Below are 12811 nucleotides of genomic sequence, written 5' to 3'. Positions count from 1 at the left end.
AAGCCTCACGTTCCTATACCCAAATGATATCCCACAGCAATCCTCCCAGCAGCATTGCAGATTAACCATGGCATGGGCTGCGTCCACAGACCCCAGCTCACCGAGGCTGGACGTGGCTCCTGCAGCTTTCAGGGGCAGGATTCGGAAACTGCAGGCGCCTGGGTTGCTGCCGTGGCTCATTCATACCCAGTTTCCACCTGATGGTGTCCTCTGGGAAGGAAGGCAAGAATCACAGCATACAGTGTAAGGCCTCGTTCTAACCACTGTGTATATTTTAACTCATTCAGTCTTCCCAAGCCCCCTTTGAAGAAACTGAGGCACAGAGAGGCTTGAGGATCTGCTAAAATTCACACAGCTTTGATGATAACGCTTTCTTCATAACTACATATTCATATTTAAACAAAACTGAAGCTAAAAATAAATAAGTGAATTTTTTTACTTTTAATAAAATGAGTTTATGCAAATGGAAAATTTGAATATCTTTTACTAGAAAGAGCAGGAGAAAGCTCAAGCATGACCTTTGCATTAGCCCTTCAAGACCCCACCCACCGGCCTCCCCTCTCTACCACTGCAGAAGTGTAGATTCCCTACTTTGGGGACCCCCAGAGGTCACCCACACCTATTCCTATCACATCCCTTCTAAGGTAAATAACACTCATAACTGTTCATGTTTCTTTCTTTCTCAGAAGACGTGAGCTCATCAGCATTTAGTACAGCACCCGGCACATAGCAGATACTCAACACTTGGTTGAAGACCAAGACTTAGAAGGGTCCCTAGTCTAGCCAGAACTCATAATTGCAAGTGACTATGAGTAAGTCATTGCCTGGTCTGTGCCTCCATTTTTCCATAAGGAAAATTTTAGACAGCAGGTACTACTGATGAATTTCGAGTGGTGGTAAACTCAGAGACATTATATCTATGGAATCCTGAGCTCAGAAGCCAAAGACGGAGAAGAGCGTGTGTGCTAGGCTGCACGTGGGAACCAGACTGCCTGGCGCCCCCGCGCATCACTGGTTCTGCGTCTGGAAGTGAAGGCCCTCCCTCAGTGCTCATGCTGTGGGTCTGTGGCTGCCACCTGTGGCAGGGAGGTGTGATTGAGTTAGCAGTGGCGCTCCCCTGAATCACTGCATCATCCAAAGGCTGCCAGGTGACAGCTGGCATCTTTGGCTGCCACAGTGGACCAGGCAGTGTGTGCTGCTCCAGGCTCCCAGCTGTCTCTCTTAGGGAAGGACTGGTGAGGATTGCCTTCCTCCTGCTGGGTGTATTGGCTGGTAACACTGGGCAGGTGGGTCGGGGGTCATCAATGACACTGCCTTAAAGAAGGTCATATCCCCAACGTGGGAGCTGGGGGTTAGGGTGGGCGAGGCATTCACCTAGATTCCTGACATCCTCATCTGAGGTCTTCTGCTGCCCGGTGCCTTCTGGGTAACCTCCAAACAACTGATTTTAAGTCCTAGTTCCTTCCTCTGCTACGTGGGGCATGGTATCTGATTTCTCTGAGCCATGGGTTCCTCACTGGAAAAAGGAGAGGAGGGGTGAGAGAAATAAGAATAGGTACGTGGCAAGGTTGTTATAAGATTCCAAGATAAAATATGTCACCTCCATACTCTAGCTAAACACCTGGACTCCTGTCCCTTTGCAGTCACTGGCCCTGATAACCCATCTAAAAAGTGCCCTCAATCCTTCCCTGTCACTCAATCCTGTTCTGTTTTCTCTGTTGCACTTACCACAGTCTGTTTAATTAAGCTCTTATTTAATTATTTGCTTGTAAAATATGTACTTTTAAATATTTGTTTAGAATATTAAGTTAATTAATTGTTCAGTTGTGTGGTCCTTCCTGCCTGGAACACAAGTCCCATGAGGGCACAGGCTTCCCCAGTCTTGGTCACTGCTGTTTTCCCAGCACTTTAGGCAATGCCTGGCGTCTAGTGGGCATTTTAAAAATAAAATTTCAATAAATGAATGCTGAATGAATGAATTGTAACTCATTTCATAAGCTCTAAAATGCTCCTTAGAAGTTATGGATTATTATTACTCTTAAGGTCAGACCAAGAGCTGCAAATGAAACATATCCATGAGTTCGGGTGTTTAAGAAACAAGCTAGAAGAGTCTACCAAGAAGATTCCTGGGGTACAATGCCAAGCGCACCCCAACTAAAGTGCACAGAGATGGCCCTCGCCAGAGTTATCATCATTTTCATCGTGGTCACCATTTATTGAAAGCTCGCTGTCTACTTGGCACTGCATTAAGAGGAGGAAAAACTATGGTAAGAAAAAATATTGACTTGCTCTTTAGATCATCTATACGTTTGTACGCACTTACACACGTGTTTGAAGTTGAGTTCCTTGGGAGTAGTGCAGACTGAACAAAGCAGTGGTATACGGAGATGCCAGCAGCCAGGTAACACATGCATATTCTCAGTTAATCCTCAGTGTTGTAACTTCTCTGTATCAGTCAGCTATGGCCACAACCATGGTAGTTTGTGCATAACAAACTACCCCTCAAAACCCAACGGTTTATATTAAAGAGCATTTCATGCTCTAGTTTCTGAGTCTACAGGCCAGTTTGGGAGGGGCTCAGCTTCAAGCCATAGGTAGTCTCCAGGCTGTTGATGGTCTCTAGTCTGTTCCACCTGTGTCCTCATTTTCCTTAGACAAGACACTATAATGTTCGTGTTCTTTCCATGGTAGGTCATAGATGCAAGAACGAAGCCAAACCTTGGAAGCACATTTATGGCCTCTGCTCACACCAAGTCCTTATCGTTCCGTTGGCCCAAGCAAGTTATATGGCGAAGCCCAACATCCATAAGGTAAGAAAATATATTCCTGTGCACATGTGTGCCCTGCAAGGTCACATGGAAGACCGAGGGTGTGAAGAATCAAGAACAACAATCCCATCTACTACAGCCCAACTTTACCCCATGGTGAAGCCGAGGCTTCAAACAGTTAAGCTATTTGTCTAAAGTCACAAGTGTGTGTGGAATGCATCTGGGTTTTGGACCCAGCTATGTCTGACACCAAAGCTTGTGTGTTTAATATGCTGAACTCTGCTAAATGCAAGGTGAGCTAAGCCCCACAGGGAAGAGGGTCCTGGAGTTCAGCCTCAGAGGCTTCTCCTCCACCCAGCACAGTGTAAGAGCACCCAAGTTAACCAGAGATCACCTGTCTGGTCAAGGTCATGCCATGGGTCAGTGTCAAGGAGACCCTGGAACCCCTTTTTCCTGCTCTTTGCACCATTCTCCCTGGGTAGGATCATGTGCTCTTGGCTTTAAAATGTTACCTAGAGGGTAATATTTTAAAATATTACCTAGAGGGTAATATTTCTCTCTGAGAAATGTTACCAGAGGCTTTTGAAGCAGGCCCAGGAGACTCAGAGGTGACAAATAGTTCCCTTTTCACTTCCTGGAAATTTCTCCTAAATGTGCTTACTCTGCCAACCGTACCTGCAAAAGGAAGAGGCGAAGTTTACACCCAGCTGTTACCATGCAGCCCATCCAGACACCAGCACGCCCGGGCAACTCTGGCTGCTTTTGCAATGGAATCAAAGTGGGGGAAAATAATCAGCAGGGGAGCAAACTCTTGTTTAAATGCAAATACCTTTGAGAGGAAGCAACTGAGGGAAAGGAGATTATGAAAACCCCAGTTAAGAACACAGAGTTGGGACGAAGGCTGATAAACCATGGCAGTCCCCCAGCGGGATTGTCCCTGCTCCATCTCCCGTCAAAGTGGGACACTCGTTTCCAGAAGCGATTTGCCAATGGTACACATCCCAGTCACCCCTAACAAGACTCTTAGAATGGAGCGGAGCGGACTTCCCGATGGGCAGAGAGCCTGTCAGAGCCGAGGGATGCTGATGGAGGGCTGAGCTGGTTTGCACTAGAATTTAAAGTGAAGGAAATGAAGGTTGAGAACTGGGGCCCAAGAGGGAGGTTTCAGAAGGCAATGTGGGTACATCTATCAGGCTCCCCAGAGAGGAGGATGCCTCAGGGGATGTGGATGGTGGGGAGGGCGTCTGGAAGCTCAATCAGAGGCAGCAATGCTTTAGAGCTTTCTAATAGGAATTATAGTAGATTTTCATTTGCTAATCTTGTTTTTATTAAAAATAAAACTATCCATTTTTAGCTTAAAATGTGCTGAAGCTCGAGGATTTAACCACAAATGAGATTATATTTTATAATTATATTGCATCAAGGATTATTTTGTCCTGTAACCTTTTAAAAAGATACATTCCAACTAAAACTCATTTTGTAGCTGATCTCAGGGAAAGTGGGCAGAGACGGGAGGCATGGAGTGAGGGGAACAGCTGCGAACACTCGGAATCACCCCTGCCCCGATCTGAGCCACTGTTGGACTGTGGGTGTTACGCAGGCACATAGGTAGAGGTTCTGTGCATCATCTCAAAACACAGTTATCTGTAAGCACTGCAGGAAAAGACATGGGAGAAAAGCAAGGATTGTGGCTCCAGGGCAGCTCACCATCCAGGCTGTGAGTTTCTAGAAGGATTCCTGTGACTTGGCAAAAGGGCACCAAACTAAGTGTCAAAAGACCTGAGTTAGAGTCCCATCTTTAACATAATAAAGGCGTGCAACATTGGGCAAGTCATTTCACTTTTCTTAGCCTTGGCCTCAGTTTCCATACCTGTAAAACTGGGTGGTTGAGAGTGCTTGAGAGTGCTAAATAAGATGACCGGGGTTTTCCCCATCCTTCATTGAGCACTTAATGGTTACAAACTGAGGTTACCAACTGAAAAACTGTGGGCCACATCCTGGCAGCAGCCATGTCTTATTTGCATGTTTAAAAAAATAAATGTGAGCCAGTATTTTAAGATTAGGCAATCTCACATAAAAATCCAGATTTCTGGTTTCTCTTGAAAAAGAAAAAAATCAGATCTGGCAACACTGAGACCTACAGTGTTACAGTCAGCTGCAGTAAACTGACGCATTTGGCCTCAATCCCCACTGCTCCACGTGTCCCTAATCTCAGGACCAAGCGTCATTTGCCCATTTATCAGAGAAACTATGTGTTATCTTACTGTATGATAGAAATTTGGAAAGCACTGTGTATTTATTCCTCACAATGACTCTAAGCAGCAGGCATTCTCTTTGCTCCCATTTTACAGATAAGGAAACTGAGACTTCTTGCTTTTCTGCCTAAATAGAACTATCCATGCTTCATGTTGATTGGCACTTGCTCAAGGCCACACAGGTTGTAAGTGATAGAGACCAGATTTGATTCCAGACTGCCTGCCTGAAAGCCCATGCTTATAACTACTTTGCTACCCTGCTGGTCTAGAAAAGACACCCTTAAACATGTTAAGTTTATTCAGATCACAACACTGAGGTTCAGGGAGATGGTAGCCCACCTGAGTTTCTTTTTCCACCTCTCACTTGTTGCTAGAGATAACTGACCTGCACAAGGATCAAAGCCATGAATGAAAAAGACAGAGAAAATGAGAGCTGAAGGGGCCCAAGGAGATGATTCAGTCGGAGGTCTGCATTTTAAGAAGGGGAAACAGACCCTTGGAAAGGTTAAGTGACTTGCTTGTGGTCACATATTGCTTAGAAATATCAATGCTAGGACTAGATTAGGAAAATGAAGTGAGGAAATTATTTAGCTTGCCAGATGTATTTTAGGCTCCCAAACTCACTTAGGTTGCACATGTGTGGATTTTCCAGTACCAATGTGTTGAGAGGCAGTGAGAATCACTGGGGAGTTGCCTCCATTTTCCCCTTTGTTCTTGATAGGAATCGTCCCCAGAATCTTACCAAAGCAATAATGTAGCCTTTTGGAGACATAGAATGTCAGAAGAACAAATGTCATCATCTACAGCAATCATTTCATTTTACAGGTGAGAAAACCAAGACCCATAGGTGAGGGGACTTGTCCAAGACGGTTGGCACAGAGCTAGACAGGAACCATTCCCTGCCTCGCGTTCCGAGCTACATCGCTTGGTGCTGGTTCTGCCGTTAGATTCTCACCTGCTCGGCTTGAGTTTCATCTTGGGAAGCATTTTAATGATGTTGTTCAGAGGCTCTGCACCTCATTCCTCAGGGGCTCACGATGGTCTAAAAAATGCTCACAGCTGGATTAATAAGAGGAGCAGCACCTCTGAGTTCCTTCACTTCGGCAGGAGGGAAGGAAACGCAGCTGTTTCCCTCTCCACATCCCAGATGCTCCCAGGGAGGTGAAGATGGTCCTCGCTTTCCTTTGCTTTCCCGCCTGACCAGAATTATGTGCTGGGCATCTAGATGCCTCCCCCTCAAGCAGCCTTCCCTTACTCCCCACTGGAGTCAGCCTTCCCTCCTCTGAGCCCTGTCGGCGGAGAAGCTATGGCACACTTGCAGACTAGATATTGCTGATCCCCTCAGCGATGTTAGAAGCTGCTTGAAGGCAAGGACCAAAGCTGATTCATTGCTGTCCCCAGCTCCCAGCAGCGGTGCACCTTGCCCAGTCATAAAACTAGTTGCTGCCATTTATTCCAGGACTGCAATAGACCAAGTTCTGGGCTAAGCACTTTATCTTAAAATGGCATATTTTATCTCAGTGAATCCTTAAAGCCACTCTGCAAGGAAGGTATTTCTATACACATTTTATGGGTTAGGACACTGAAAGTCAACCAGTTTACAGACTTTATTACAGCATTAATAAATTCAAAACTCCCCATTATGTGTTGCTCTCCTTCCCTCACCCTTCACCGTCTACACTCCTCCAAAGTCCTCAAACTTACCCAGCTTCTTTCTGCCTCAGGGCTTCATCTGAACAGATTCCTTTGTCTCCATTATGCCCCCATTTTCCACCCAGTGCAGCCTCTCCTAACCCTTAAACTAGTTCATGCCCTCTTGGAATTTGCTCTCATAGCTTCCCTGACTTTTGGTTCATGGCATTTGCCACATTTTGTAATTCAATATATTGTGGGATTATGCAGTTCCCTTCTGTCTCCTCCATCAGTATAAGCTCCTTGGGGACAGGCCCCATATCCGTTTTGCTTGTCATTTTGTCCCCAGTGCCTGGTTACGTGCCCAGCATAAAGTAGGCGCCCAGTAAACATTTTTTGAAGGAATGACCATCTGACTTTAAAGCATATGCCCTAGTTACCATGCAAAGCAGAAAAAGTAGATGCTCACTAATGACTGTATCAATGAGAGAAGAGATGGAGGAGATGATCGGCCACAAGGTGCCAGCTAGGAAAGAGCAAATACTCGGCTAGTAGAAAATATGAAGACCCAACAGGCGGCTGGTTCACTTTCAGCAAAGTAGGCTTCCTGTATGGCAATCATGAAAATGATTTGCTCTCCCACTTTCTCTTTTCAGTAACTGCTGGGAGCCCACGACTAGAACAGCCGTCAACTGCAAATGAAGGAACAGCTCAGCTCATGTCAGAACGGAGTCTTGAAGGGCGTCTCTATTACTTCCTCCAAGCACTTCACACCCAGCCTCCTGGAAGGGCTGCTCCATCAGCCCAGCCCCTGAAATCACGTGGGTGATCTTTTTTTTTTCTTTTTTTCCAAATTGTGTTTTCAAACTTTCGCTTAAAGGAAGATGACGGGTGGGAGTGTATGACCTGAAGTGACAGGAAAATCAATAGCAGGCTTTCAGAGTCATTCTGGATAAAAGGCCCAGGGGTCACATGATAGAAAGGAAGGGGAAGGGAGGGACAGTGGGGAATCCGCTGCAGGCCTCCCAGGTCTTCTCAGAAGGTGTGCTCCCTTTGCCCTGGGGGTGGGAAGAAATCGGCACACACAGATGAAAGGGGTGGCTAGATAGAGCCCCAAGCCTAAAGCTTATGTATTGAGTCCTAGAACGTGGAGGCTGGGAGGCGCCTGTGAAATGGATCACATCGTAGCCCTTCGTTTTATTCAATGTATCTGCCAAAAGTCCAGTAAGTCAGACTTACTATCCACAGTAAGTCAACCCAGGGGCCAGACCAGGACCCTGGGTTCCTGATTCCCACACCAGGGTCTTACCGTTACATCAGGAGAGTCCAGTGTGTGAGGCACAATAATGGCCCCCCAAATACGTCCATGTCCTAACCCCAGAACCTGTGAATATGCTACCTGACATGGCAAGACTTTGCAGATGTGATTAAGTTAGGATCTTGAGATGGGGAGATTATCCTGGGTTATCTGGATGGGTCCAGTGTAATCACAAGTGTCCTTACGAGAGGGAGGCAGGAGGGTCAGAGTAAGAGGAGATGTGATGACAGAAGCAGAGATGGACCCAGGCAGCCTCCAGAGGTTGGAAAAGGCAAAGCAAGGGATTGTCCCCCTACAGCCTCCAGAAGAACCATAGCTGCCAGCCTATTTTAGACTCCTGACGTCCAGAACTGTAAAGTAATAACTCTGTGTTGCATTAAGACACTAAGTTTGTGGTGATTTGTTATAGGCTACAATCAGAAAGTAATACATCCTGTGATACCACTCAACCCACATGCTAATCCTGCAAATCCCCCAGAGACAGGAAGAGTCAGGGAGTGCATCCATACTTGAGTGGCAGTATGTCATAGTGATTATGAGCACGCTCTGCAGAAACAAGCCTAGAGACCATCCACAGGAGAATGGACAGATACATCGTACATACTCACACACTGCAGAAAAGCATACGACAGTTCAAAAGAACAAACTTCTGAAACACGCAACGACATGGATGAAGCAATGACATTGGAGAGAAAGAAGCCAAGACACAAAAAGATTATGTAATGAATGATTCCAGTTGCATAAAATCCAAGCACAGACTGGGGACTTCCCTGGCGGTCCAGTGGTTAGGATTCTGCTCTTCCACTGCAGGGGGCACGGGTTCGATCCCTGGTTGGGGTACTAAGATCCCACATGCTGCATGACGCAGCCAGAAAAAAAAAAAAGAAAAAAAAATTCAAGCACAGACAAAGCAAATCTATGGTGATAAAAGTCAAAAATGGTGGTTATCCTGGAGGGAGAGTATCAAAGACAAGAGTGATAAAAAGAGCCAGCTGGGACTGGAAATGTTCCCTATCATGATCTGCTCACATATGGTATACATACCTAAAACTCCACTGAGCAGTGTGCTTAGGATTCGCTCACTTTCCTGTAAGTTATACTGCAGTTTAATCTCAGCTCCATCGTTGCCTGTGTGACTTTGGGCAGGTTACCAAGCTCATCTGTGACTGCATTTCTCATCTGTGTAATGGGAATATTAACAGCTCCTGCCTCATAGAGTTGCTGTGGGTTAGTATATATGAAGGGCTTACCACTGGGCCTGACACATGGTAAGTGCTTCCTAAACCCTGCTCATTGTTCCTTGGGTGTGAATGCAGGGGTGAGCTGGAGCCAGTGCCCACCTGCACATGGGGGCCGATCTTGTGCCTCACCTCCCAACTCCACAATCACACATTATGCTGGAAGCACAAAAAAAATCAGCCGTGGTGGGAGTATTTACACCCCCACTACTGGCCAAAACGACAAGTCAGTGCCTTTTGTGTTGCCTTGTTTGGAGAGCCCACATACTGCTGTGTACATGGCTGACACCAGACCTCTCTGGACAGTGTTTCACTTTAGGAAAGGGGAAGAGAAGATGGGGGACCTGTGGTGACGAAAGCAGGACCTGCCACCTCCTCTCCACTCCTCACTGGCCCAGGAGGCTGGAAGGGCTCAAAGAGCCAGCCCCTAGAGACTTGAGTGTGGGCCTCGTGATGGCATCAGAGTCCCCCACCAATGTCTCTTTTCTCTTCTCTCACCCCTGGGCTTTAGCCACTTAACCCAGCCTTTCAGACCCCATCTCCCCTTAATATGTGCCTTGTGAGAGGCCTGGCGCACCTTCCCACCCATCCCCTAGCACCAGGGACCCCTCCAGCCAACCTCTCCCCAGCCCTCAGAGAACTTGCCCAGAGTCACACTCCCTGTTCCTTCTCTGCCCTCAGATCCTCTTTGAATCAGCTCTTTCTCATCCTTAATGTCTTAGCTCAAAGGTCACCTCTTCAGAGAAGCCCTCCTTGGCCTCACTCTCTCACTCTCCATCACGCTACTCATCACTGACTGAAATTCTTGTATGTGTGACTGTCTGCCTATTTAGTGTCTGATTCCCAACTAGGACGTTAATTCCAGGATACACACTATTTTCATCATCCCTATTCTATATATCAAGAAACCGAGGACTGCAGAAGTTAAATAATTTACCCATATGGTCACAAAGCCAAGAAGTGACAGAGCTGGGATTTGAACCCATACAAGCCGACATGCTTAGCTGCTCTGTCATGATGGACTGCCAGAAAAGCAGGGCAGTGTAGGCAACTGGTGAGTCCAGAGAGAAGTCAGGTGAGCAGGAGCCTAGGTTGGGTGTAGGGGGTGAATAAGGGGCACACCTGCCAAGCTAAGGAGTTTGACAGTCTGGCTGGAAGTAAGTCTGACGTCCCAAGGCCAGTGAGTAACAAGGTGTAGAGAGCAATAAAAGGCCCATAGGAGGCGTCGAAGCAGTGCGTGCAGAATGTGCCTTTATTCACTTATTTATAGAGGATGAGAAATTAATCAAGGGCCCATGCTTTGAACTACCAGCGCCTTCTCTTCTCCTGCAGCAGGTCAGTTGGTATGATGAGCTGGCACCGGGGAAGGAAGCCAAATTCTCTGCTTTTCTCTGAGACTCACAGACTCCCTGTTACAGGGCCTTCCCCAAGCCAGGAAATCAGTCCTTTGGCCAGAGAAGCATTGGCTCCATGCAGGAAAGTGGGGATCAGGAGTGGGAATGGGGGAGGCCAGCTGGGGCAGTGAAAAGAGTACTGGACAGGAGGAATCCTCAAGCCCCATAGGACCATGTCGAGCACTTAGCACAGTGCCTGACACGTACTGAGCGCTCAGGAAATGCTTGGTGGCCGTGGTGGTCCCAGGTCTCTGTGACCTTAGGCAAGTCATAGTCTTTCTGTGTTCCCCTTCCCTCATATGCAGAAGACAGTTGAAAAGAATTGCCTGCTGAGCCCTCCTCTCAGAGAAGCTAGGGGGTGCTCAGCACAGTGAGTGGTAGCAGCCTCATAAATGCTTATGGAATGACTATAGTGCGTGTTAACCGTAAAAACCTTTAAAAACCTAAGTTGTTATTACAACAGCCATCTGAAAATACGATAAGATGTCTGGGCAGGTGCTGAGGTCCCCTCACTGGGTTCACTCCGAGAGCAGCTGGGAGTGCCGGCTGAGGCTCCCCTCTGGGGACAGTGCTATTTAGAGAATTGGCTTTAGAGCCCAACAGTGAGAGTTCAACTCCCAGCCCAGCTACCTGTTAGCTGTGTGGTTTTAAGTTCCTTCCTCTCCCGGATCCTTGGTTCCCTCTCCTCAAAAACTGCAATAATAACAGTAACTGCCTTATATGATTGTTTGGAAAATTCCTTGATACAACGGACAAGTAACTGACATATTGGGCCATTAACACGAAATGGCTTTTTTTCCTTCTATTTCTGCCTCTAGTTGTACCCAGTCAGATCCATCATCTTACCCACTTGATGATGATCACTTCAGCAGATGCCAAACATTCTGGTCATTTAAAGCCCATTTCTTCCCTCCTCCTAGTGTGGGTTGGACCGATGGCTCGAGAAACAGGACCAGGAGTGGGCAGGGGCTTGGCCTGCTCATTCATGCCCCCTCCTCCCTGCACCTCCCTCCCTCTCTGAGTCTGGGTCTTTCCTTCCTCCTGTGACATCTAGTGTCCAAGGTGGGTAGCTGATGTGTCACCCATCTGACCTCCTGGGGGTGGGGGGAAGTGTCCCTGGCCTCCCAGAGGGTCAGCGACTTTCCACGAGGTGCTGGTGGTCTCTGCGGATGTGGTGGTCCTTGTTTTGGTGGTGCGTCTTCTTTTCTTAGGGTGGTATTTGACTTCACTTAACGGCAGCTCTGCAGACCCCCCAGAGGGCAGCAGCCTACTCTTCCTCAGCCCTGCCAGGAGTCCACGATGGCCCTTCTCCTCTCTTGCCAACTTCAGGCCCTGCCATGTGAAGGAAGCCTCCGGGCTCCTTCACATGGAGCTGCAGGACCCAGGCCTTTGGGTCCTTAAGCATCTAGTACACACCAGCTCCCTACTCACTGTAGGGGAGGGAAAATTTTTCCTCAACCCTTTTAAGGTCCCTGACTGGGTCTGAAAATTAAACTGACAGCCAAATTAACAGGCGAAAAGCATACATATATATTTAAGTAAGTTTTACACGCAAGCCTTCCAAAGGAAATGAAGACCTGAGGAAATGATTCAACCCGCATCTTTTTAAATTTTATTTATTTATCTATTTTTTACGGTACACGGGCCTCTCATTGTTGTGGCCTCTCCCGCTGCGGAGCACAGGCTCCGGACGCGCAGACCCAGCTGCCATGGCTCACGGGCCCAGCCGCTCCGCGGCATGTGGGATCTTCCTGGACCGGGGCACAAACCCGTGTCCCCTGCATCGGCAGGTGGACTCTCAACCACTGTGCCACCAGGGAAGCCCTAAACCCGTATCTTTTCATGCTAGGTTTGATGAAGAGTGGACATCGTGGAGGAATATGGCAGGTCGAGGAGTACGAAGCCAGTGTAGGGAACTGGAGGAAACTTAGCAAGGCCGGTGCATTTGGATTCTTCTCCATGATCCTTTGTCTTCAGAGATGAGGATGCCCCTTTCCTCAGGGTGCCGGCAGGCAGAGACCAGGTCAGTGGCAAACAGCTAAATTGCCACGAGCACTCAGCACCTTGTCTGTTGTAAACTGTAGCAGCACTTCCGCGAGGGGCTGCAGCCAGCAGGTGAGGGGCTCGGGGCGCCCTGAGAGGAGAAGGGCTCTCATATGAGTGCCTTGTGACCCATCTCAGGGGAGGGAGGATGGGGTCAGAGTGA

The 12811-nt window shown here is 47.7% G+C and overlaps 1 protein-coding gene across 1 annotated transcript in view; it reads left to right on the top strand.

Annotated features, from left to right (window-relative positions):
* MFAP3 (microfibril associated protein 3) overlaps positions 1–7516 on the top strand; it is a 66558-nt gene extending 59042 nt beyond the window's left edge. Inside the window, exons 4-6 of the transcript XR_009518928.1 lie at positions 2044–2267; positions 2692–2810; positions 7312–7516. The gene's annotated coding sequence lies outside the window, so the exon portion shown is untranslated. The remainder of the gene's footprint in view (positions 1–2043; positions 2268–2691; positions 2811–7311) is intronic.
* The last annotated feature ends 5295 nt before the right edge of the window (positions 7517–12811 follow it).

The sequence above is a fragment of the Delphinus delphis genome, chromosome 3 (genome assembly GCF_949987515.2).
Source record: "Delphinus delphis chromosome 3, mDelDel1.2, whole genome shotgun sequence".
Classification (NCBI taxonomy): Eukaryota; Metazoa; Chordata; class Mammalia; order Artiodactyla; family Delphinidae; genus Delphinus; species Delphinus delphis.
Note: the sequence above shows the minus strand (reverse complement) of the source record. Positions and strands in the feature narration are given on the sequence as shown.